The sequence below is a fragment of the Artibeus jamaicensis genome, unplaced genomic scaffold (genome assembly GCF_021234435.1).
Source record: "Artibeus jamaicensis isolate MK-2021 breed Jamaican fruit bat unplaced genomic scaffold, CSHL_Jam_final contig_473, whole genome shotgun sequence".
NCBI lineage: Eukaryota > Metazoa > Chordata > Mammalia > Chiroptera > Phyllostomidae > Artibeus > Artibeus jamaicensis.
In genome coordinates this window covers 2,406,451-2,432,862 of record NW_026521851.1, presented here as the reverse complement: position 1 = coordinate 2,432,862, position 26,412 = coordinate 2,406,451, and the positions used below count along the sequence as shown (strand labels likewise).

The window sequence follows — 26,412 nt, the reverse complement described above, 5'->3', positions numbered from 1 at the left end:
ACGAGCGCTAAACTCAGCCTCTGGAACCCATTGTCCTCACTATAAAGCCAGTTATTTCTGGAGAAATTCGAGCATTCGGATTTCAACACGGAGCTCTCGCGATCCTGCACGTCGTGGCCACAAAATCGCCATTTAACGGACGGCGGTGACTAGGACAAGGCAGGCCCGAGATAACCCGGACAGGAAAACACTTATCTCTTATTTCCATTTCACAACTGTTTCATCTAAGATACGGAGAAATAAGTCTATACAAAGCAAATGTTCCAATGCCGGTGCTAGCGGGATGCAGAAACTGTGAAATGAAGGATGCGCATCAGTTTACCTACCTTACACATTTTCCACCACCTAATTAGATATTAAAATCTACCAGTAAGTTACAAGCAGTTTGCATTTCATGTTCTACCTTCATTTACTTTACACTGACTGCCCTAATTTGCATATGTCCTTATTTTGCATATTCCAGTAGCAGGAACACCATAAAGTGCAAGTCTGCAAATACCCTCCCTCCTGGTCAGACTTTCTAGTGCTCTGCTCTGTCTTACGCGGGTCATCCAGCGTGCCTGAGTGCCTGAGCCGGGTTCGTGCACCGACCCAGCCCTTCCCGGTTCCTAGCCACTGCCGTTGGCCTCGTTACTATCCGGGCACCTCTGAAGGCGCGCCCAGGAGCCCCAGCTCCCCAGTGGGCCAGGGTCTCTGACACAGGACATAAGGAAATTGACCTCTTCAAGTATTTTTTACAGAGCTGCTCGCAGTTTCTTATCTAAACACACATTCTGTATGGGAATTACTCCATTCTACCCACATGGGAGGTAAAGTATAAAAATATTACTCACCAGTTTTTCATTTTTGCATTTTTAACTAGGCTGTAAACTTTTCTAATGAGTTACATTTCTTGTATCTTTAATTATCTCAGTGTAAGTGATATCCTGCTAAATGGCCTAGGTATTCAGTGACTGTTGTTCCCCATATGCAGCCTGATGGCAAATAGACTTAGAGCAAAGGAAGGTCACAAAATATACCATTTAGGTGTCCTTTAAAACACAAAAATAATATACTATGAGGTTTTTAGATCTCTAATCTGTATTAAAAGTATAAAAACACATTGAGAATGATACATAATATTTGTTTTTTATGATTTTCAGTTGACTTTTTTAGAGAGAGGAAGGAAGGGATAGAGAGAAACACCAATTTATGGTACCCTCAGGTATGCATTCATTGGTTGATTTTCGCGTGTGCCCTGGCCCACGACCAAATCAGCAACCCACAGCCTTGGTGCATCGAGAGGACACTCTAAACAACTGCGCCACTCAGCCAGGGCCCAGAATATTTGTTTTTAAAAGTGCTACCAAACCCAAGGAGTTCACTCAAGGGGTTCACTGTCTGGGGTCCCCATTCAAGAACAAGACCTGGTCGTCCCACGGTGGTTTTATTTACTTGCAGCAGGTAAAAGAGATGGGGGATTAGCATCCAAAGCTCTGTGTCTGGAAGGGAACTTAACCATTGCTTATATGCACTGTTCGGATGATTATACGGCAAAAACCCTGGAATTTATTTATAAAGCATTGTATATTTACTCTCACATGTTTAAAGGTCGGTCACCTTCAAAACACTCTCCATTTGATGCAATGCTCCTATTGAGATGCATTTTTCCACCTTTCGAAACAGTTTTTCAGCTCATCGGTTTTGATGCCTTTTAGCGCTTCTACCATTTTTTGTTTCCCCTCTTCCACATCCATGAAACATTTCCCTCGGAAACTTTTCTCAGCCTAGGAAACAAAAAACACTGTCAGGGGTGAGATCAGGGGTCATGCTGTTTGGGGTCACAAAGTGCTGAACACTCAGTGTGGTGTGGGCAGGTGCACTCATAAATCACCCATCATGAAATGGGCAAACACATTGAAAGAGATCTCAAAAAATTTTGCTGAGGCCGAATGCAGCTTCTCACAACAACGCCAGCTGGTACACTGATACAGATGGGTTCCTAGAACACTCACCTATCGGGGGAAGCCTGTACTACAAGGGGTCCACCCTCCAGAGGATAATTTCAGTTTTTCTGTCCTTTCCTTTATATGTATCCTGTTTACAGCTGCATCAGCAAAATACTGAGCTCCATTTTAACATTTAGCAAGAATAGCATTGAATAAGAACTGCTCAGAACGTGAGAACCTTGCCCTGTCTAATGAGAGAGAATTGGGACAAATACAGACAGTGGTTTAATTGGTGGTGAGTATATGGGTATAATATTATGTTTGGTATTCTGATATTTTTACACAGTTTATAATTATAAAAGTTGAGACAATTTTTATGAGAAAACTACTAAAACTGACTACAAGCTATAGGAGTGTTTTATTTATAGTATTTTTCAAATTTGACTGTTTGGGTTGTTTTAGTTTATGTATGATGTTTTAGTTTTTTCTGAACAACTGTAATAAGAAAAATTGTTTTGACTGGAAAGAACATAGGATGAGAAATAAAATAGAATTTTAACTGAGAAAATATAATGTGGGTACAGTTTAAAGTTTATGTTCAGTGTCTAATTGTTGTGGGAGACTTAAGCTATAAGGGATTAGCAAATCTGCATTTTCACAACCACAAAACTATAGTTCATAAAATAGAAAACATATTTATTTGCCTAGAAGTTTCATGAGGATCCAGTACTTGATATCTATTGGTTTTGTAATATTTATTAAAATACTTCTTTTTGGTAAATACATATTATATGTAATAGTTTGCTTTTTGCTACTGAAATTTGTCATCTTAATATTGTTTTATTGGAATATTTATATTCAATAAACATTGTGTTTCCCATAACACTCTATTTTAAGATGTCATTAGTCATAATATACAATAGTTTAGTGGATGATATTTCCATATTTTTAGTCCAGATTTGGGAAGTGTTTTTTCTTTATCACCAATTTTCTATTCTGCAAGGCAGGGAAAGAATCATTTTCCCTCTTTTATTGCATTGACTGGGGGCACTGCCTGACAAAGCGACACGGTCCCGGGCGCACGGCTCCACAGCAGCCTCGTGCACACACGGTCCTGGGCGCACAGCTCCACAGCACCCTTGTGCTGCACCTCGAGTTCTCCCCACGCTGAGTCTCCTTCAGTTACCAGAGCATGTTTTTCATTGGAATGTTTCTACAGACACCTAGTTCAGAACAAGCCGGCACAGCCCGCCATTCACTTAGTGGGACTCTGGAAGTCCTAACGTAGGGAAACTGAGGCAGGTAGAAGGTTTTTCATGCTGACTCACAACTCACTAAGCAGACCAGTGATGCACGTGAGCACTAGAAATCTCAGCCTCGAGGGTTCTGCTCACAGTCACTGGAAGCTCAGTGTTGCTGTTACAGACAGGGCCTTTGGGACTGTCCCCAAGTCACTAGGAGCCAGGATTAAAGAGGCCCTGACATCTGGAGATTTAACCCATTCCTTGTCAACTCCACTTTCAGTTTCAAGACCTACCTCCAGGGAAGGTTTAAGGACTTTTCTTCTTATTCCGTTTCAGAACTTAACAAACTGCTATTTTAGAGAATTCTCATTTTACTGACATCTTGACTGCAGCATTCTAAAACACTGCTGTCGCAATGGGCCCCTGCACTAGGGGTAAGCGCCAGCAGCCCCTGGGGCAGCGACCCCGCGCGGACAGAAGCTCCAGTCTGTATCAGAGCGGGGGCCCGAATGCCGCCGCGCGGAGAAGGAGGGTGGCGATGAGGCCCAGGCAAAGGCTATTTTCCTGAGCACGTATTGCTCTCCAGACACCGCATCTTGCTTCTTTTTGTCTCCAGCCAGTGCCGTTTCAGGAAAAAGGAAAGCAAGCTTAGAGGAGTGAAGGGATTTGACGGCGGGTACATGCTCTGCCTGGTGATGCAGGAACTAAACCTGAGCTGTTTGTCACTGTCTTCTGTGCCACCCCTCCCCCACCCGGCGTCGTGAGCACAGGAAGAATCTAGACTAGCAGGAACTAAAAAAGGCGCTGGCAGCCCCAGGAGCTTTGCTCCTGGTTTCAAGCCAACCCTCGGGGTCCTGCCAGCTCCGGGAATACCGAGCGAGATCCTGAGGAGACCGGGATCATTCCGTGCTGGAGCTGAAATCCAGCTCCCACCCTCCTCTAGTCTGGCTTCTTAGGGGAACGCAGCTTTGCGAGAAGTGAAAATTACTCATCAGTATCCTATAAGTTCCCTAAAGTGACCTCAAAATTATGAAGCCCCAAATTGTAATTAGTATTCTGATGTCCAGGGACTGAACTGCAGGTAAGTGATAAAGGTGCATACGATCCGGCTCTTGGGGTCAGCAGAGCCCTTGGCCCCAAGAAAGGGTGGGTCCCACAGGACTCCGCGTTGGCTGAGGCTCCCCTTCTCTACCAAGGGAGGTGTCCCTGGGCAGGTATGGGCCCCCCAGAGACATCTGCAACTCAGCCAGCCTTGGTGACCTCACAGGCAGGCCACCTGTGCCCTCACATAGCCCCAGGGCGGATCTTTCTCCCAGTTTGCCTGCTCTGTTTTACCACATGCCAGACCCCGACCTAATCCATCACCCTCTCTGACCCCTCCCTATTATGGACTCACTGTTCTTGTTGCCGGCCCCCAAATTCACACTGTGGAGCCCTAACCCCCTGCGATGGTAGGAGGAGGCGGGGCCTGTGGGAGGTAATTAGAGGCAGATGTCAGGAAGGCATCAGTGCCCTCATTAGAACAGGATGAAAAACGGTCACATGAGCCCTTGGCAAGCCGACAGCTGCATGCAAGACCGAAGAAGAGGCCCCAGATGACACCTACTGTGCACGCACTGTGATCTAGGACTTCCCACCTCCAGGACGGTGAGAAATCAATGTGTCATTGAAGTCGCTCAGTTTACGGGATTTTGTTACTGCAACCTGAGCTGACTAAGACGCTTTTCCACCGTCACCGCCCGCCATCAGTGTCTTTCATGGGCAAAAAAAAGTCTGCCCAATTCTCTCTCGTCCTTATGCCGCTAACTTTGTTGCTAATTATATCACTAAATTTCACCCCGACTTTGTAACTAATATTTCTGGGCTTTGTCCTTTTCCACGGTGAGTCTGGCTCATCTGACAACGTTTCCACTTTCCTGCCCAGTAGCCACTGGTGCCATTGAGTGATGGCTCCCAGGCACCTGCCAACAGGTTTTCAATACTTATTGCAAGTACTCCCGAGACCAGGCTGCTCGTGTAAAAGGTGTGCATTGGTCAACCATGCGTTTCCTCTGCTGTTCCTCTGCCACCTCGGGCCACAAAATCCTGTCAAAATCTCTTGCATTGGCCAAGCTCCTGGGCTGAGATGACCCCTCCTGCGGACCCTGGTCCTTCGCCCTCCCCGCCCAGGGACCCCCCCCTCCAGCTGCACTGCCCGCCAGCAGAGGCAGAGGCGGCGTGTCTCCCTGCTCGGCTGGGAATTAGAACCTCTCCTCTCCGTGGCCGTGCATCGCTAGGCACTGCTCCCGCCTTGTACAGCACTTCCCACTTTTGTTTTCCTTTTAAGAAAATGCAACTTTGAAACACCATTCTTTTTTTCTATCACTCCTCCCGCATGGCACTCGTTTATTAATTGCAAGGTACCCACCACCTCAGAGTGCTCACAACACATAAGTAACCCCAAAACTTTTGTGAACTTAAAGTCTGTCCCAAACGGAACCGATCTCTCTGATGTTGCCCAGCCTTCCTCATAACATGGGACGTGGAGATTGCTGTTACTCACGCTTCTTTCATCCAACAGATATTTCCTGAGTACCTACTATGTACCAGACGTTGACCTAGTGAAGAAGACACAGGCCCTGTACTTGCGGGGCTCGTTCTGGGAGAGGAGTGGACTTGCACAAATGTGTCTGCCAGGTACATCTTCTCCAAACCCCTCCCTCTTCTAGTTTTCACCTTCGCATGAGGACAGGCTTATTGATTTTAGAGAGACGGGAAAGAGAGGGAGAGAGTGATGAAGAGAAATATCGATGCAAGACAGAAACATCAATTGATTGCCTCTCAAAAGGACTCTACAACCTCAGCCTGTGCTCTGGCTGGAATCGAACCCAAGACCTTTTGCGTTATGGGACAATGCCCCGACTAACTGAGACACACCAGCCAGGCAAACCTCTGTTTCTTGAGTCTTCCCCCAGCTCAAGTAAGTAATGGAGCTCCGTCAATTAGGCTGAAGACCCATGCTGCATCCCTGAGTCGTCCATCCTTCCTCACTTCCCATACCCATTCACTGGCAAATCCCACCTCCAAGTATAGTCCAGCTCTGGCAGCCCTAACTCTGCCCCTGGCAACACCTTGGTCCATACCTCCAACCTCTGTCCACACCAGCATCCTGGTCCACACGGGCATCCTGATCCATGCCACTGTTCTGGTCCACACCAGCATCCTGGTCCACACCAGCATCCTGGTCCACACGGGCATCCTGATCCATGCCACTGTTCTGGTCCACACCAGCATCCTGGTCCACACGGGCATCCTGATCCATGCCACTGTTCTGGTCCACACCAGCATCCTGGTCCACACCTCCAGCCTCTGTCCACTCCAGCAGCCTCTCCCAGCTCCCGTGGTGCCCACTCCAGTCCACCCTGCAGCCGAGGGGTGCGTTTCACAAACGTCCGTCGCCCTGCACGCTCCATCTCCCCCCACGCCCCCATCGCCCACACCCCCTTGCTGGCTGAACCTGGCCTTCTCCCACCATCAGCCAGGCCAGCATTGCCCAGGAGGTACCTTTCCTGACGTGGAAGTGATGTGTATCAGCCTGCAGGCGCTTGAGTATTCTTCTCATAAATACGTAACTGCTTATTTCTATTGGTGCCCACACTGGAAACCGTAAATGACCAAAATGTGGATACATATGAGTCAGATTTTTTATCCTTACTTAGATTCGGTTCATACCTCCAAAGTCAAACCACATGGCACTGTTCTAACATAGATGCATGAAGGACAGACAAGTAGAGTTTTAAATGACCCATCCATAGGGGTCACTGAAAATCGGATTACTATGTCCACCTGCAAAGTGACAGACTTTATTTATTTCATCACTGAGACATTTAGTCTGTTTCAATTTTCCTTTATGAGCTTCACGCTAGGTTTCTCATTTTTTCCTACTAACTTTCAGCATTTCTTCGTGTTTCTCCTAGTAAACTGTCCCCCTTTCACTCCTGTAAGATTCTGGTTTATATTTCACGTCCTAGAAAGTATTTTGCTTAGTCAATTACTTTTCATGTTACATATTTCTTTCTCCATAGATGGAAAGCACTCTTTTGTTTTTAATAACGTGTATGTAAAAATGTCCAATTTGCTTGCTCTGGCTTCATTTTTATTTACTTCTCAGTTTCTACTGTTCAGTTTGCACATCCTTAAAATGCACTTTAACTATTTACTCATCAATCTTACCCTGTTCACTACAAGCCTGTTATTTAGGGACCACCCCCCCCCAGCGCAAGTCACTAACCTCAGACACATGCTGGGTCCCTCCATGGTCCCCAAATCCGTCTGAACCTGTCTTGGTCAGTCAAGTTGCTATAACAGAAGTGCCACAGACCAGGTGACTGAATCAACAGACACTTGTCCTCCCAGCCCTGGAGGCAGAGAGTGCCGGTCGAAGCCCCAGCAGACCTGGTCTTCTCACTGCGCCCTGGTGTGGCACAAGGAAGGAGCTCTCCGGCCTCTACTCTCACAAGGCACTGATCCCGTCCACGAGGGCTCCACCCTAAGGCACGTCCCCCCAACACCCCCCCATTGGTGGCCAGGGTTTCAGCACATGAGGTCCGAAGTGACAGGTGTTCAGTCCGTCCAGGGCCTGGGACGGGAAGCTCTCAGCAGCCCGGCCTCGCAATGCGGAGCACACCACCGGTCGCCGAGGTTCCAGGTCATTTTGGGCTCAGCACCTTGACCCTGCTCCTCGGGTCCTGCTCTGAGCCCTCGGCTCTTTCTTCTGAGTGTGAGCCTCACCCTCATCAGCCTCCCACCCAGGCACGGGAGCTGTGCGCAAGCCTGGAGCTGGCTGGCGTGATGTTGCTGGCCGACCCCTGCTCTGTGCTTGCCGTGGCCACCAGCTCGGCTCCCTGCCCCCGGTCCTCTGTCAGGGCCTGTTGTGCCCTGCTCTCTGCACCACTCCTGCCAGTCCCCCCGCCTTAGCCACTGGCCCTGGCGGTTACCACACCACCTGTCATCATGACCTTGTAGGTGACCTTGCAGATGTCATGCAGATGACCTCTCATGACCTTGTAGAGCAGAACTGCCACCAGCGGGGACATGCACACCTCTAGTCTGCCCATTCGAGATTTTTTTTAAAAACTGTTTTACTGAGGCAATTGTAGTTTAGGGGCCTCTGTGTTACAGAAATTTGAGCCAGACCCCTAACTTACACTACAGATCAGTCCTGAATAGAAATGCAAAGCTAGGGGTCGGCAGAGCCATTTCCATGGAAAGAGAAACCGGAACAACCAGAAAAAGGGCCTCGAGACTCGAGAGCAGTAAAGAGAGGGCGAGGAGTGGACTCGGGTAGCAAGAGAGGGGCGACAGCAAAGACAGCACAGAGGACAAGAGGCCGTGTCCAGAAGACAAGAGCAGGTGCTTGTGTAAGAAGAGTCAAGCAAAACCAAGGGTTCTCAGGAATTCCCAGTGCTGGCCGAAGTGGGAGCTTCAGTAGCAGTGCCGGGAGTGCCATTGGGGGAGCTTTCCTGGAAGGAGACAGACGGGGAAGAGGAGAGGGGAGGAAAGCCTGGGCCCTCCTCTAGGGGCCTCGGCATCCAGCTCATAGGAGTTGCCTTTTAACAGCGAAAATAAAGGGGCAAATGATCACGACCCACAACTGAAGCCTTTCAGGAGAGTCTGCGACGGCAGGAGGGCCTGCTCAAGCTGCTGGACCCCCACCTGCCTCCTGGGAGAGGGGGCGTCAGCTGTTCACCAGCACTGTGCCGGGAGAAGCGCGACCCTGGGGGCCGGCAGCACCAGCAGACCGGGCAGGCCCCGTGGCAGACTGATGCCACATCCTCCCCAGGTAACGCCATCAGCGCAGGGAGAGGACAAGACCTGGCCCCAATGTCCTCATCCATTAGAACGGGCAGGGGCAAGTTGGAAGGTCCACTGGGACCCCCACGGGCCAGCAGGTCACTGGGCGCTGTCTAACTAATCCACTGCACTCTGAGCTCCTCGGGCCCCAGTGCCTGGCTCGTGGTAGGGAGTCAGGGGGCATTGACCGAAAGAAGGAACAAGTGAGCCACTGTGCAAACCAGCACCTCTCCTGGAAGCGGGTGAGTGGGGGCTGCTGGAGGGGGAGGGGCAAGTCCTGAGGGCCAAGGATGTCTGTGCTCTTCAGTTCAGCACGAGAGTGGGAAGGGCCAGACTTCCCAGGGGGCAGAGCGGCACCTCAAGGGTAACACCTCGCCCAGCGGTGCGGCTCAAAGACCCAGCAAGGAGGCCGGCAGCCCTGGGGAGAGGGCACGATGGGTCAGTCGGTGACAATGGGGAACTTGGGTGGCCCACGCAGACTGGCGGCAAGCCCCACCTGGCACTGGCGCAGACCAGGGGCCAGATAAAACCCGTGGCCAGGCGCCCGCGCAGAAGGAGACAGAGTGTCTGTCCGCCGGCCTGGTGGAAACAGGTGCTGGGGAGCTGCGAGTGACAGTAATCAGGGCGCAGTTACATTCCGAGTTCTGAAGACAGACCCCGGCAGCCTCGGCCTGGGAACCTGGCAGTAAAGAGAGCAGTAAAAAAGAGCTAGTAACCTGCAGGAAATCCCTGCGTGTTCCAAACACGTTATTAAAAACACAAGGCAAGTGTAAGGGCTACGTTAAAAACCGAAAGGTCGTGTTCTCTGACAAACAGCCCATGTGTTCCCGTGCGCACGCGAGTTCTCTGAAAGGCCAAAGCAGGAGGGGGAGGACGAAGAAAAGTCGGGAGGAAGGGAGGGAGTTTCTATTGCCGGGCACTCATTCAGGTTAATTGATTCGTCTTCCAGACATGTAAATTTCACTGACATAAAAATTAACTCACTAATGAAACCAGCCACCAACTTTTTGAGACTTTTTCATGACATGAGCGTGGAACCAGATGCTGGAAACATATTCTCTCTCAAACTAGCCTGAACTTGTGGAGCCTGTTGACTTTGGATCTTACTCAAAGTGCAACAGGACACTGTTAAAGAGGTTCTTTGGGGGGGTTTAAAGGTTTTATGTACTTATTTATTTTTGGAGAGAAGGGAAGGGACGGAGAGAGAAAGAAACATCAATGTGTGGTTGCCTCTCACATGCCCCCTACTGGGGTCCTGGCCTGAAACCCAGGCATATGCCCTGAGTAGGAATCAAACCAGCAACTCTTTGGTTCGCAGACCGGCGCTCAATCCACTGGGCCACGCCAGCCAGGGCCTGTTGGAAAGTTTTAAGCAAGGCTATCATGTGATTTGACTTTTTGTGTAGTAAAAATGCTTTTCTTATTTTATATTTTTAAATTTCTTTAAGTGATGGTTGACTACTCTGCATCGTGGAGTGATGGCGGTGACACCTGGTGGGGCTCCGCCCCGATATGAGACGGTGGTGTATGCCTTGAAGGTTTGGACTGGGATTTGTTAAAGACCTATCTTTCCAATCCTAGAGCAACTACAATAAATTCATTAGTTAATACAGCTAATAAGCAAAAAAGAAATAAAATAATAAAAATATACAATAAAAATGCTCAGTGAATCAAAAACAGGCAGAAATAAGAAAAAACAGAAACAAAAATAATGGGACAAGCAAAACAAATTGCAAGATGGTGGTTTAAACCCAAACTTATTGCTAATTACACTAAATGTAAATGGTCTAAACTTTTCAATTAAAGCCAAGATTGTCAGACTGGAATAAGAAACCCGCCCCTTCTCTCCGTCCTTCCCTCCGTCTCCCTTTCCCTCCCCTCCCCTCCCCACCCCTCCCCCACCCCTCCCCCTCCCTCCCCCCTCTCCTTCTCACCTCCGGACGCCTTCATTTGTCACCTTCTCTCTGTTTTCCCAAGATCCCCTCTCTTTCTTTCCTTGAGACCAACTGAAAAAACTGCATGTTCTCCTCACTTTCTCATGCCGGGCAATTTAATTTCTTCTTTCTAAGAAACAATTACTTTTCTGACTGGGCTCCTGAGGCCTCCCCATCCAGACTCGGGTCGGCTCCCTAACCAGAACCCCGCTGTCCTAGCCCGTCCCTCTGGACTTCCGACTGTTTGTCCTGCTGTGACGTCTGCATCACTGAGCAGCTGTGCCTGTAGGAAAAAGTTGGCCAAAAGAGAGAGAAGCTCCTCCGAATGAGCTGAAGAGGGATTATCTTTCCTGACCATCATTGTTATAAGTCCTTCACTTCCCACACACCCTGGGGGTTCCTGACATGCCCTTTGACTACAGAGCAAATAAGGAAACAGCATTAACCCTAAATGTCACACTGTACTGATTTCTAAGGGCTACTATAGCCAACTACCCAAAAGTAAGCATTTCAAACAACAGAAATGTGTTGTCTCACACATCAGGAGGCTGGAAGTCTGAAGTCAAGGGGTCGGCAGGCTGTGCTCCCTCCAAAGTCTCCAGGGGGGACCCACCCTGGCCTTTTCCAGCTCCTGGTGTCCCTTGGCTCATGACAGCATAATTCTAATCCCTGCCTCTCTTCACAAGGTTATCACGCAGCACTCCTTGCTGTGTCTGTCTGTGTCCTCTTCCTAGAAGGACACCAGTCACGGGGTACAGCATCCACCCTGAATCGGAGCGGCCCCACACTGAGGTCGCTAACTAGTTACCTCTGCAAAGGTGCATTTCCAAATAAGGTCGCATTCTGGGGTTCTGGGTGGACACGACTTTCAGGGGGATGCTATACAACCCACTAAATCCCCATCCTGAAACCTGTAGTCAGATCCAAGAAGTAGGAGTTTTCCTTTAAAATTCCTAAAATTTTCAGCAGTTTTGTCACATTTTTCACCTGTTCATTCCACAAGTGTTGATTGCACAGCCACCAATTTGCTGGACATAGTGGTTTAGGGCTTTTCAATAAACCCGAGCCCCCTTGTTACTCCTGAGCTCTTCATCCTGGTTTCGTTCCTCTGCTCTCCAGGCGGAGCTGTCTGCCGGGAGAGCCATTTCCGCCAGGCTGCAGTTATTTCCACACTTTTGTCTCTACATTAAGACAACAGTAGAGTGCCCGGACCCTGTGCTCCTAGAGCTTGTGGAATGAATGACATTTTCATGGTTGCTCGGGCGATGGCAGACCCCAGGGGACAGGGTGCAGGGCCACGGTCAGCAGCGGGGGACGGGCCACCTTCCTGTGGCCTGCTGGCCCCAGTCCTACAGGGCCCGCGCCCGGCGTCCAGCAGCTGCCCTGAACACGGCCCACATCCCTGGTCTGAGTCGTCATCCTGTGACTGGAGAACGAGGATGCATTGTTTTCTTAAGGAACTAGTGATAAACTAAGGGATGTAGGAATTAAGAACTCGTTCTAAAAAAGTAATGTTTATGGAGGGCAAGATGTCAGCATGTGAAGGGCTGTTGTGGGCTGAACACCGTTTGCAGACAGCAGGACCTGCACTGCCAAGTTCACAGTCGCTACTGTGCCGTCAAGGACTTGTTTTGCCAATGGTACCAGATTCAGGGACGAAGCTGAGCTGGGTCCCACTGTCCCTACTGTCACTACTATGTTTATGAAACATGACTCTACCAATAATTTCTCAGTCTCTACTATGGACCCACTATGTGCTCTGCACTGAGCCAGGTGCTTTGAAAATACTAAAAATAAATAAGTAAGCAAAGACCTGCTATTCTCAAAAATATAATGCAAATGAGACAAAGGAAGTTATGCTCACGTGACCCACACCTCCTACCTCCTGAGTCTCCGGAAAAGGTAGTTGGGGGGAGGAAGGCGGCCCCAAACCCTGTGGAAAGTCAGCACGTCTCAACAGCTGAGGGTGTGAGCGTGGCTTCTCGTGGACCTGGGTTGGAGTGCAGCTCACACTTAGTCACTACGTGTTCCCGCAGATTGCCTCAACTGACTGAGCCTGCTTCTTCAACTGCAAAGGAGGAGGGGAATTCTTACCTCATGAGTCTGTTGCAAGAATTAAATGAGGAGATGTATGATAAGCACGGGTAGTATGTTTGGCATAGCGCTGATACTCAGTACATGGCAGTTGTCACTATAGTTCTGCCATCGTTGATAGGTTCTGTCTCACCTTCAACAGAACCTGACATACACACACAGGTGAGGTTTGGTACCAGCAATGTGGTGCCGGGAACACCAAGAGGCCATGGAAGCTCACTTCAAAGGCCCAGGCATCCTAGCAAGCCACAGCGCCGGAGGTATACTGGAGTCTTGGGGGCAGAGCAGGCACAATGACACAGCCATCAAGGTTAAGAACAGCCTAAACATCCACTCAGCAGCTGGGGCCTATTCAATGGGGTGCCTGGCTCCCGGGAGTTACTAGGTTCCCACCGATGTACCAGACAGCCCGTCAGGGGGTGGAGACACTGGCCAAAGTGGGATCAGCCAGAACCTTCTCCACAGAGCTTCCTGCACGGGAGAGAAAGGGGTGAGCCCAGGCAGGAGGCAGTCCTCGGACTCCCAGTCCTGGGCCCCCCTGGTCCTGAGGTGTCACTCAGGACCCTCCCAGTCCTCACTCTGAACCCTGCCTGGGGAAGACAGAGCTGTTCATACCTCATAGCTCAGGGGCAGCTGAGTTGGGGAGCAGAAGCTGGATCGGACCTCAGGACAATGGTCCAGGGCCCAGTGTGGGGTGACGGACGACACTGTGGGGGAGGCTCGCCCCGCTGTCCTTGACCACTGTCCCCGTGACACAGCAAAACCCACTTGGATGAAGGAGAAGCGGTTTAGCCCTCTGTGGGGTTAGTCACTCACTTGTAATTACTGTTAAGATAGCGTTCTATTTATACACGGAAGAGCTGAGCATGGGACTGGGAGACTCTACGCACACTCAAAAACATTCCACGTGCACCACAATCAAAGGTGAATTATAAAACAAAGCCAGACCGGGCCGCCTCAGCTTCCAGATTGCCATATCCAGAAGGTAGACAATGGTGACATTTAATTGTCCTTACATCACAGCCAGAACCAGAGGAAAATGTTTCCATTTGTCGATCTCTTAAAAACACACACACACAAACTGAAATCTCTGTAAGTGTATGAGTGATTTTGAATATAAATAACCACATTTTGCAGGTCAAACTGGGGATAAGAACAACTGAAACCAAACCGGTTTGACTCAGTTTCCAGTGAGAAGATGTGGTTACTGCCCAGAACCAGGAGACACCAAGTTACATGGCTCAGAAGTGAGAGGTCCCCAACCCAGGTAAGCAGCGGTGGCACCGAAATGAGACCGTGGTCAGGTGACCTGGGCAAGGCCCTTAGCTGATCCATGGCTCAAATGAGGGTGTGGATAATTCTGCACCTCCCCACTTTATAGGATGGTTGTGAGATTATGTGGGAGACCGTTTGAAAGTAATTTAAACTGCATATCTGATGTAGAATTAGAAAATGTGTTCTTTAGTGTGCCAGTTAGTGCGTCACTGTCCTTAACGGTAGTGACTTCGTTTCTCCGTAGCTCATTCCAGACATGCGTAATCGTTTTCTGACTCTAGATCACCCCGTTTTAAGACATACTAACAGTAAATGCCATCACTGAAGCCATAGCCCCGCTGCTCGCGCGCTAAGAAGACCCCTGGGCTGTGGCTGCGCTGCTGTGCGTGGACCACGCTGGTGGCTCTACGTCTTCGCCTGCTGGTCCCCCATCTCTGCAAGGGCTTCCCCGGCCGGGTGGGCTGGGCCGGGCTCTTCTGTCTAATCCTGCTGCCTGCACACAGGACAGGTGACGGTGTGGGTGTGATGGCAGCCCTGGGGCATCACCACCTGCCCTGCCGACAGTCCCCAGAGGGTCAGGGACTGAGCTGCCGCGTATCTCGCTCGCCTGCTCCGCACAGACCAACTGGCTTTGGGTCACTGGGTGTTCAATGCTGTTAAAGGGCCACTGAGTTAACCAGCACGACATTCAGACCTGAGCGCCTTGCCTCAGAGTCAAAGGGTGAGCAAATGGGCGCACGCAACGACTGCTGTTGCCTCCCCAGACCCAGCCACTAGAGGGCAGAAGATACACGAATGGAACACACCCAAAATAGTACAGCAAATGGGAAAAGTTAGCTATCGATTAAGCAGAATTTGGGACAAATTCTGGAATATGGAACATGTGTGGAACATCTAACAACAACAACAAAAAGCCCCGCACAGCGTGGAGGAGCTACAATCCGGGAAGGAAACCCCAACGAGGCTCTGACTCCCGTCGATGGGGGCGGAGTGTCGTCAACCACGTGGCCCAGTAGGGGAATAAGGGCCCAGCCGTCGTGCCCCATCAAAGAGCAACGATGAGACGGCCGTGCACAAGTAAGTCTGGCGTCCCCTGAAGGAGCTCGAGCAGCCCCATGGGACAAAACCCCGGAACAACCGCTTCCAAGAGCCGCACCAGCTCGCCCCGCCCCCAGGCCAGCAGGGCTCAGGGTGCCAGAGGGAGCGACCAGCTTCCCGGGCTTCAGGGCACAGCGCAGAGGGCCCACTGTGCTTCCACCCCACCCAGACTGGCAAAGCTGAGATGTGCAGACTCGGAAGAAAAGCAGAGGCAGCCACACAGGGGAGTGACGCAGGCTCCCAAGGCCCTGCTCTGCCATGACCCCAGCAGCTTTTGTCCCTGAGCAAGGGAAAGGCCAGCAGGGCCGCTACAGGCGCCCCTCTGGTTTCACCACTTTGGGGTCACAAGCACTCCCCATCACTGATGCCAGCTGCCTGAGTCCCACGGTGCCCCCTCCCACCCAGTCCGCCCAGTGTCCGGCACCCGCCCAGCTGACTCCACCGCTGTGTGCGTTCAGGCTGCCCCACTAGCCTCCACTGTCGAGTGCACACCATGGGCCTCCCTCCCCCCGTCCCTCCCAGATGCCACCTCCATCACTGTCTTCCGTTGCCATATGCACATGCCTGTGGAGAACAAACAGCCACCGGAGAGCACACCAAGGGCCAGGACCCCTGCCACTCCCTGGGACCCAGATCTGCCCTCTCTTCTGTCACTGGCCTGCACCACCGGGCTTACCTGCAGCCAGCCCGGCCAGCAGTGCACCTGCATGCCCCCGGCCTGACACCAGCCTCCACTGCTGTGTCCCCGTGGTGAGAACCAGCAGACGTGGTTCTTCATGGAGACGTCCAGAAGAGCCCTTGAAGCTGTCAGGGCACCCACAGCTGACCCCAGCCCTAGCTGCTGGCCCTGCCCCCAACCCCCACCATGCAGCCTGCCCACAGGCTCTACAGGCCTGCAGAGCTGGCCTCCACGGCCCGGTGCGCCCACAGCCCTGGCTCCAGCCACCGCGGCTGCCAGCCCTGGTCCCGGCAGCTGGGGGAGCCCAGAGACCTGCAGCTTCTGCAGAACCCCCACAGCCACACACTCAGGCACACGGCGCCCTGCACCGCTGGGGCCAGGCCAGAGCGCCTTCCAGAGTAACCCTGCGGGCACGTGAAGGCCCTTTCTTTCCTCCCTGAACTCAGTCAATAAAGTCTGGAAAGGTGGCTGATTCCTCCAGTGCACACACTCCTACACAGGGGCCACAAAGTCAGAATCCAGTAAGGGACCCCGAAGTGCTGGAGACCCTAAAACCACCAACAAAAGTGGGAAATGATCGTTCTAACGATGCTCAGATAAACTACTTAATGAAATCAGAAAACAATACAAGAACAAAATGAGAGGCGCAATAAAGAGATAGAAAACATTTTTTTAAAAAGAATTAACCCAATTTTGGAGCTGCTTTCACACATTCCCGGCGACGGCTCTTGTGGGCAGACAGCATCTGTGTACCAGGGCTGGGGACAGCGAGCCCTCCCTTCTCGTCCTTTAACACATCCGAAATTATTTCTCCCAGTTCCCTTTACAACCAAAGAAATACATTTAAGAGCTGTCTGGCGGAAGTGAGCGAGTGTAATTTGTGGCTACAGCCTCAGAGTTGTTAACTGTTCAAGAAATACCTGCAGAATGGGTTCTGTGAGCCGGGCATTGTGGCCAGTGCTTGGCACACAGCCATGAACAAAGCTTCTGGCCTCACCCTGCTGGGGAGAGTCAGTTACCAACAAGCATGACCATCGGGTGACTTACCAGATGTTACATAACGCACACTGTTCTCACTCACTCCTTCATCCGTTCATCACCCTGCAACTATCCACTGGCCAGGCCCATCGGGTCAGCTCCGGGCAGACAACCTGCCGCTGCCCCTCAGAGCTGGGCTGGCCGGCAATCTCGCAGTGAACTCTGGGTCTGTGGCTCATTTCTCAGTACTAGCATTTATAATTTTAAAAAATACAAGAAATACGGATTCAAACTAATGAAAAGACTAAGAATTAGGTAGCTTCATGTACTGGGGCCTCAAGTGTAAGATAAATGAGGGTCTCCATAAGTCTTATCAGTAGCAATAAAAACAGGGTGAAATAAACACGGGGTGTTCTTTGAGGCATTCTTGTATAATTTCAGGTCTCTTCTTCCGTTATGCTGCAATCAGAAAACAACAAGCAAGTACTCCAGAAAGCTGGACGAAAGTCACCAGACCCTGACCGTGTCAGGGCGATTGAGCACCCCAGAGGCCACAACTCCCGTTTACGATTCCCACTTCAGAATATTACTAGTATCCATCCGGTCAGCAGGCACAGCCACAAAACCACATGTGAGAAGAGTTCATGTATAGCAAAATAGCGGGGAATCATCTTTTGCATACAGGCCTAATTCACCATTTCTGAAACTGATGGAAGGTCGTGTCCGAGTTGCAGAGGGAGAGAGACGCGAAAAAACTGCGGAGAGGTTAAAACTGGGGCCCGTGGTCCGAAGCCAGCCGAGTAAGCCTCTCCTGAACACCACGACCCCGTTTTCAATGTCTAGTCTACTTCTACCCAACTTTGCTTAAAAGAAGTGAATGAACAGGGGTCAGGGGGTCAGGGAGATAGGAGTGCAGGACTGGGGAGCGGACGCCTGTGCGCAGTAAGTGCAGGCAGCGACGAATGGGGGGCGTTTTGTCAATCCACACGCTCTGCACCCTCGTGTCTGGCACACGAGGGAACGGTGCAGACGATCTCTGAGGAGACGGTCGTGAGATTCCGTGTATACTGCCCTCCTGGTTGTACCAAAACGCGGGGCACAGGGCGTTGAATGCATTGCAGGGCTGTAACCTGCTGACCCTGCCCTGTGCCCATCTGCCGTGGTCTTACAGAACCAACCTGTATAAACTTCATGGTTCCGTCCAGATGCCAGAGCCGGGACCCCAGAGGCCACACGAACGAGGGTCATATTTGTCTCCCTGGTGTCCCCCTCACTGGACAGCTGTGTGATGGGCGCCTCCTGTGCGCCAGGACGAAGGCCGCAATGATGAAGGTGGACTTCCTCTTCAGAGCATCACAGGCCAGTGGGTGACTCCCAACAGTGGGACATGAGCTCTAACAAGTGGGACAAGGGCATCGGGTGTGGCCCGGGCCGCCAGACTTCCACAGCCCAGTCAACGCGACCCACAGTACTCTCTGGTAAGAGAAGAACCTCCTGCCAGCAAATGGCGACGCCCGCCTGTGTCTGCAGTGGTGATCTGGAGCGGCAGCTCCACCGCAGTGAGAGGAGCCGAAAGGAACTGAAGGTGCGACACTGCCGTTTGTTACCTGCAGGAAGCCTCGGGCCCCCTGGGCTCCAGTGAGTCTCTGCTGGGACATACTCTCCCCGCGTGGGCCCAGGGCGGGCGGCGCCGCTCCACGCAGGGAACGCGACCGCAGTGTGCTCACTCAGGCCGCTCTTTCTCTGCTCTGTCTGCTCGTCTGTTTCTGCCCCGTCTCTCTCCGCCATTGTCTCTCTGTCTCTCTGTCTCCCTCCATACCACCTCTGAGAAGACAGAAGGGAAAGCTGTGTCCCCTCCCCAGACACCCACTGGGACCCACCAACCAGTAGATGGGGGAGCTCTGCTGACATCTGCTGCCAAAAAGCATCAGGGAGGCCGCGACTCAGCGCCTCCCGGCTGCAGGAGGAGCATGAAACATTGATGAGGAGAGTAGGGCTGCCTGCACTTCCTCTGACCTCAGCCCAATAAAAGGCTCAGCTCCTGCCCCCCCCCAAAAAAGGGCAAACTACAGGACACTTGGCACCTGCGGTCTAAAACTCGCCGCAGCGGCGGATGGAGAAGTGGCCACCCAGTTCAGCGACAAGCCGCTAACCTGGCGACTCAAGGGCAGCCTTGGGTCAGATGGTCTCTCTGATGAGCTGTGACCACAGGAGCAGAATCAGGGACCTCTGGCTCACAAAGGAATGGGGACTGGTCAAGGGTGACATGTGGCGGAGAAACCCAGCTACACTTCTCTCAGAAAGAAACGCGCAGGAATGAGGAGGGGAAGAAGCCGACCGGAGTCACCACGGCCTGGACCCCACTGGACCCCAGGTACCTGACCTCCTCACCACTCCTGGAGAAAGAGCAGATGCAGCAAGGCCACTGTCCTGCGCTGTGGCTGCCTGGTGGCTGGATGGGCTGTGAAGTCCACGCCACACCTGGGCTGGGCTGCATCAGCGGTCCTGAGGCACCTGGGCCCAGGGCACTGCGGCCACACCAGCTAATGGACTCCTAGGCGGCGTAGTGAGGACAAAGCTCTTCTCGATTTTGGTCAAGAAGGCAGAGTAGATAAAAGCTGTGATCGCCTCCTCCAACAACCACATCAAAATTACTACCAGCTACAGAACCACCACCATTCAGAACCTCCTGAAATGTAGCTGGACAGAAGCCCTGTAACTAACAATACAGAGAAGAAGCCACATCGGGACTGGTAAGAGGGCAAAGACTCGGAATGAGTTGATCCTCATGTAGTGGATAAAAACTAGGAGAGCTATTTCAGCAGCAAAGGTCCCCCCTGAGGAGTGAGGGGTCCCAGGCCCACACTAGGCCCCCAGCCCAGGGCTCCAGTGCCAGGAAGAGACGTGCCCAAAAGTTTTGACTATAAAAACCAGTAGGGACTGTTGCTGAGTGAAATGGAAGGTTCTAGACTTCCAGGCATTCCCCTTAAAGGGCCCACGCATAATATCTCTCAGGCTCACTTCAGCTTGAAATGTGCCAGGGACACACGGGAAGGCACTGCATTGTCCAGCAAGGGCTGGAGGGGCAGCTTTCTCCAGGACAGAAGGACTGGCAGGCCCCACTGTTCCTTTAACAACCTCTCCCCTGAGAGAATGGGCAGGCAGTCGCCATATCTGAGTGTCCATCAGCCTGGCTAAGACTGTTCCTCCCACCTTGGGGGTTCCCTGAGGCCCGCCCCACCCAGCTGAAGGCCTGCCTGGGATGTTTCCAGTGCTTTTCCAGACGAGTGGCATGTCTTGTCTCATGCTTTGGACTTTTCTAAACTCTCTCAAGGGCACAGCATCTGACCTCGGTGTGCCCCATGACTCTCACTAAGTGCGGCATTGGTGGCAGCTGGCTTTGTTTTCCAGTTTGGACTCTCCTGGGCACGTCAAAGAGCGGCACAAGTAGCAGCCGTCTGCAGGTCACTTTGTAGCTCATGCCGGCCGGGTGGCCACAGGCAGAACACAGGCTGCGGCTGACCTTGGTCTGTACCTCCTGGGAGACCCTAAAACTAGAGCCCCCAGTGGACAGCTTCAGACCACCCTAAGATACCACCCCCTCACCACCTCCAAGCAACACACTCAAGGGGCAAACTCAGTGGGTACCAGAGCCCCACTGAAGTAAGTCTGGCTCTGTGCAGGGCACCCCTCACAGCTGACCCTCCACTGTGGTCAGTGGTCACCGTCACTCATCGAAATTGATTAGCCAGGAGATAAATCCCTCCCTTTAACATGCCAATAATGATCAAGGCCCAAATACAAGAGGAAAGTGGACACAGCCCACAAGGGAGGCACACCTAGAGTGTCCAGATTGGAAAATACGGGGGCTGTGCCACTGGACCCTACAAGACACATACTATATATGGCCACTCTACCAAGCCCAAGAGATGTAGCAGCTCTACCTAATACAGAGCAATAAACACAGGGAGGCAGTTAAAATGAGGAGACAAAGAAACAGCTCCCAAATGAAAGAATAGAACAAAACTCCAAAAAAAAGATCTAAACAAATGGAGACGAGCAATCTACTCAACGCAGAGTTCAAACCACTGGTTATAAGGATGCTCAAGGAACTTTGGGGAAGAGTAGGTAAACTTAGTGAGAACTTCAACAAAGAGACAGAAAATATAAAATGGTGATAGAAAATGAAAAAGAACAGTCAGAAATCAAGAATACATTAAGTGAAATGAAGAATACATTACAGGGAATCAATAATAGAGTAGACAAAGCCTAGAATCAAATGAGGGATTTGGAATATAAGGAAGCAGAAAACACCCAATCAGAATAGCAAAAAGGAAAAAAGATTTTAAATGAGGGCAGTGTGATGAGCCTCCGGGACAACTTCAAGCATACCAACATTCACATCATGGGGGTGCTGGAGGAGAAAACAGACTGCAAAAAATCAAAAACCTGCTTGAAAAAATAAAGAGGACATAGAGATGGTCAAAAGACAAACGAAATTAATCAAAAGACAAACGTCACTAATCATTAGAAAAATGAGAATTAAAACCACAACGAGGCACCACCTCACTCCTGTCATCAATGAGTCAACAAAAAAGTGCTGGTGAGGAAGTAGAGAAAGGGCACCCTTGTGCACTGTTGGTGGGAATGCAGACTGGGGCAGCCACTGCAGGAAGCAGTGTGGAGTTACCTCAAAAAGTTAAAAGTGGATCTGCCTTATGACCCGGCAATTTCACTTCTGGGAATTTATCTGAAGAAATACTAATTTGAAAGACTAGAAGCACCCCCATGTTCACTGCGGTGTTATTTACAACAGCCAAGATTTGGAAACAACCGGCGTGTCCATCAGTATATGAACGACCGAAACAACTATGGGGTATCTGCACAATGGAACACTACTCACCATAAAAAGCACTAAACTTTACCCTTTGCAACAGCATGGATGGACCTGGAACACATTATGCGAAGTGAAATAAGCCAGCAGAGAAATAAGCCAGCAATAAGATGCCTCATTTCTCACTTCTATGTAGAACCTAATAAACATGATGAACTAACAAGCAAAATAGAGACACACTTACAGACAGAGAGCAGGCAACGGCTGTCAGGGGTGGGGGAGGGACTGACCACCAAAAAAAGTTCATGGACACAGATAACAGCATGGTGATTGCCAAGGTGGGGAGTGAGGGACAGGGGAGGAGGGTATAAGGGAGGATAAATGCTGATGGACAGAGACTTGACCTGGGGCAGTGAACACACCATACCATGTACCGATGTTGTGTTGTAGAATTGTGCACCTGAAACCTGTATAATTTTGTTACCCAGTGTCACCCTGATAAATTCAATAAAAAAAGACTCAGTCCAGATCAAAAGACACACAGAGAGTGAAAGTAAAGAGAAGGAAAAAGATATTTCATGAATATGGAAACAACAAAAAAAGCTGGGGTAGGAGTATTTATATCAGAAAAATAAGGCTGTAACAAGAGACAAGGAAGGACCCAGCAGTTCCATCTCTGGGTGTTTATTCCAAGAAACGTAAAACGCACTTGAAAAACTGCACCTGTACGTTCACTGCAGCGTTGCTTCCAGTAGCCAAGACAGGGAAGCACCAAAGTGCCCACTGACTGAGGAACAGGCAGGAAGAAGTGGTGCGAGTACACAACGGGAAGTGACTCGGCCGTAGAAAGGAGTGAAGTCTGGCTGTCCGCACAGCACGGGCGGGCCTGGAGGGCCTGTGCTGAGTTCAGTAAGTCAGACAGAGAAAGACAACGGCCGGACGACTCCACTCACGTGTGGAACCTAAAAACATAGTAATAATAAACAAGCAAGCAGAATAGCAACAGACTCATAGAATCAGAGGACAAATTCAGGGTTTCCAGATGAGAGGTGGGGTTTGGGGAGCTGAGTGCAAAAGGCGAAGGGATTTAGTACTAGAAATGCGGTTACAAATAGTCACAGAGGTGTCAAGCACAGCCTAGAGGATATAATCAATAATGTCGTAATCACTCTGTCTGGTGCCAGGTGGGTGCGAGACTTCATCGGGGTGGTCCCTCTGTAAGTGCACCACATCTAATCAGGGGGGGCACACCCAAAACAAAGGGGTGGGCAAAAGTAGGTTTTCGGTTCTTGGTATGGAAAATAATACAATAATTAATAGTTAATAATGTGAGAATAAACTTTCACCTATTCATAACTGTAAACCTATTTTTGCCCACCCTTGAATAATATTGTATGTGCATTGTAATTGAAAAATTATTCGAAAAAACAAAAGCTCTTATCCAGCCCTGGCTGGTGGGGCTCAGTGGATGGAGCACCAGCCTGCAAAGCAAAGGGTCGCCGGTTCAATTCCGAGTCAGGGCACATGCCTGCGTTGCTGGCCAGGTTCCCAACTGGGGGTGTGCGAGAGGCACCTGATCAATGTATCTCTCGAACTGATATTTCTCTTCTTCTCTTTCTCCCTGCCTTCTTCTCTCTCTAAAAATAAACAAAATTTCCTAAAAAAAATAAGTTATTTTCCACCAGTCAAATTTTCTAGGCATGGACTGGGTCAGGTGGCCTTTCATTTAAACCCATTTTTAAAATCCTACTTCAGGAATTTAGTGCTGAATTTATAGTGCTGTTTTCAAAGATCATTATTAGAGCAGTTTTGGGTTCTCAACAAAACTGAGGGGAGACACAGAGATCACCCGCGCCCCCCCCCCCCCGCACAGCCTGCCCGCGTTCAGCGTCCCCACCAGAAGGGACATTTGTGACGTCAGGGAACCACCCCGACACGTCGCCATCCACACGGTCTGCCTCAGGGCTCGCCCCTGGTGCTGTGCTCAGGGTGCTTTTCGGGGCTGTTCATTCCGGGGCTCCTGTGCCCTCCCTGTCCCTGGCAGTGACTTTGGGGAATGCCGGGCCCTTCCAGGGGGCTCTGCGGTGAAGTGCTGCCCCAGGGTCACAGCAAACAGCACGCTCCGACCCCGTGCGCCTTCTCCAGGAGCTCGGTGTCCTGAGTGACCTGCACGTCAGTCACCTCAGGCTCCTGGGAAACGAGGACACACTGTCACAAAGGCCACAGCCCGGGAGGGGACAGGGGCCACCCGCAGAGGTGCTGCCTCAGGGCCCAGTGAAAGGAGCTGTTCCCTCGTTGTCGTCAGCTTTGCCAAAGCCCATGCGCGCGGTCCTGTCATCAGGAGGGGGTGACAAACAACGCGAAGCAGGGTGACATCCCCGAGATAGGCAGGCGCCTTTGGTCTCCGTTCCAGGCTGCCAGGCACGAGGTCGCCTAACTGGCATGAGCGGCTTGGCCAGAGACGGCCCTGGGAGGTGAGGACACAGGGTCACAGGCGCTGACGTCGGACTTCGCGCAGTGCTCCACCCCAAAGCTCGGGCTGGCGAAGACCTTATCACCAGGTGTGATGAACAGTGAGTGCCCCTCACCCCTGCACCCCAAACACACCCATCAGAGCCCCTCAAGGATACGGTGCAGCCCTACCAGCCTGCTCCTGGCCGCACCCGACCTGCCCAGAGCCCGCATCTGGTGCCCTGAACAAGACAGAACCATGGCCGGGGACCCTGCGGCAGGGGCCATGTGGCCCCTCACACTGGCTCACCGGGCCACCAGCCTCACTGCCCGTTCTGTCTCCCAAGCCTGCCTGGCCTGCTCACACACCCCCGCCCCTGTGCACTGCTTCCCACCCCACCCACCCCATCAGTCTGGGGAAGCTGCAGACTGGTTTGAAACACCCCCTTATCTCCAACTCCTCTCTGAGGGTCCTTTGGCCTCTGTTCCTATGCAGACCCCATTACTTGTACTATCTTGAGTGGAGACTGGATTAACTGCCTCAAAAGACGTCTGAGACCCCTTTAAAAAGGGTCCTGTAAACCCAGGACTCTCTGCTCTGTTTTGTTTTTGTCACTGTGCTCATGATTGTTGCCAAGTGCGCTGTGTGTGAGCTTCACATTCTGGAATGAAAGATCTTTGAAGGCTTGTATCTCACTCGTGGCGGCAGCCCCGGGGCCAGGGGCGCCCATAGTAGGTGCTCAGTAACTAGTTACTGAATTGCATGGACACAGGATCTGGCTGCAGAGCCACAGGGGTGTCACTGAAGCACACAGGAGGCACTACGGAGCCCAGGACTGGATGACAGAGCAGAGAGGACTCAGGGAAGGACCAGAGAAGACAGGTGGCTGTGACTTCTGTGTGAAGGAGGCTGTTTAAACCAGCGCATTTCACTTCACGCTCAGGGTTTCTGCCCGCACACCAGAGTCAGGTGAAAAGGACGGTCCCCATTCACGGGGTAGTGTCCCATCCAGTCCAGCTCTCTGGATTTGCAGATGAGGAAAATCTAGCTTTTCCACATTTAGTTACATTGATTTTCCCACAAATCTATAGCCTTTTGGTGGCCAAGCCAATACTGTTACTAAGGAAAAATCTGTCTCCTTTACTGTCATCCTGTCTCCCAAGAAAATGACACCTGTGAAATAACCTCCGACGCCCTTGAAGTGACAGAAGCAGAGGGGACACACGATGCCCGGGAAAGCCCTTGGCCTGACCACCAGCACCAGCCACCGCAGGCAGGAAGCCGCTCAGCCTGCCCTGGGGAGGCGTCCTTGCTGGGGAAGCAGACACTTGATGGTTTGCTTTGACTCCATGAATTTGCTGGAAGATCCCGGACAGGGATGCCTGTTGCAATGTGTCAGTGGGATGCCAATGACTGAGCACTTACCTGGCAGTGAGACCGCCCTTCTGCACACAGCTCCCCCTGCTGGACCGAGTCTAGTGACCACGGCCTCCTGCTGCACAGAAGGTCGGAGCTTTGCCCGGATTTTCAGCAGAAAGCCTAGTTTTTACTTGTACAGTCTCTGTACCTAGTTTTCCTGCCTTTATTTTTTCAAGCCAGTTTTATTGATATAGTATTCACATATCTTAAAACCTACCCACTTAAAGCGTATAGTTCAGCCCTAGCTAGGTGGCTTAGCTGGTTGGCACATCGTCCCATACGCCTCAAGGTTGAGGGTTCAATCCCCACTCAGGGCACCTACCTAGGTTGCAGTTTCGACCCCTGGTTGAAGTGTGACAGGAAGCAACCGATTAATGTTTCTCTCTCACATCAATGTCTCTCTCTCTCTCAAATCAATAAATATATCCTCAGGGGAGGATCAGAAACAATTTTTAAGTGTATGATTCGATGGTTTTTAGTTTATTCACAGAGTTGTTGGACATTAGAACGTTCCCGTCACCTAGGAATGGAGGGCCGCGCATTTCAGCTGCCCCCCTGCCCCTCTGCACCCCCCGGCCCCCAGAAAACACTGCTCCGAGTTCTGTCTCCACAGGCAGCCAGGCTCTGGACTCTCACAGGCATAGC

The 26,412-nt window shown here is 51.2% G+C and overlaps 1 long non-coding RNA gene across 1 annotated transcript; it reads left to right on the top strand.

The window, feature by feature from the left end:
* Positions 1-14,191: 14,191 nt before the first annotated feature.
* LOC128627831 (uncharacterized) lies at positions 14,192-26,152 on the top strand. The gene is made up of 3 exons (XR_008392139.1): positions 14,192-14,299; positions 24,310-24,469; positions 25,512-26,152. It is a non-coding gene; the product is annotated as an uncharacterized LOC128627831 (long non-coding RNA).
* Positions 26,153-26,412: the final 260 nt, after the last annotated feature.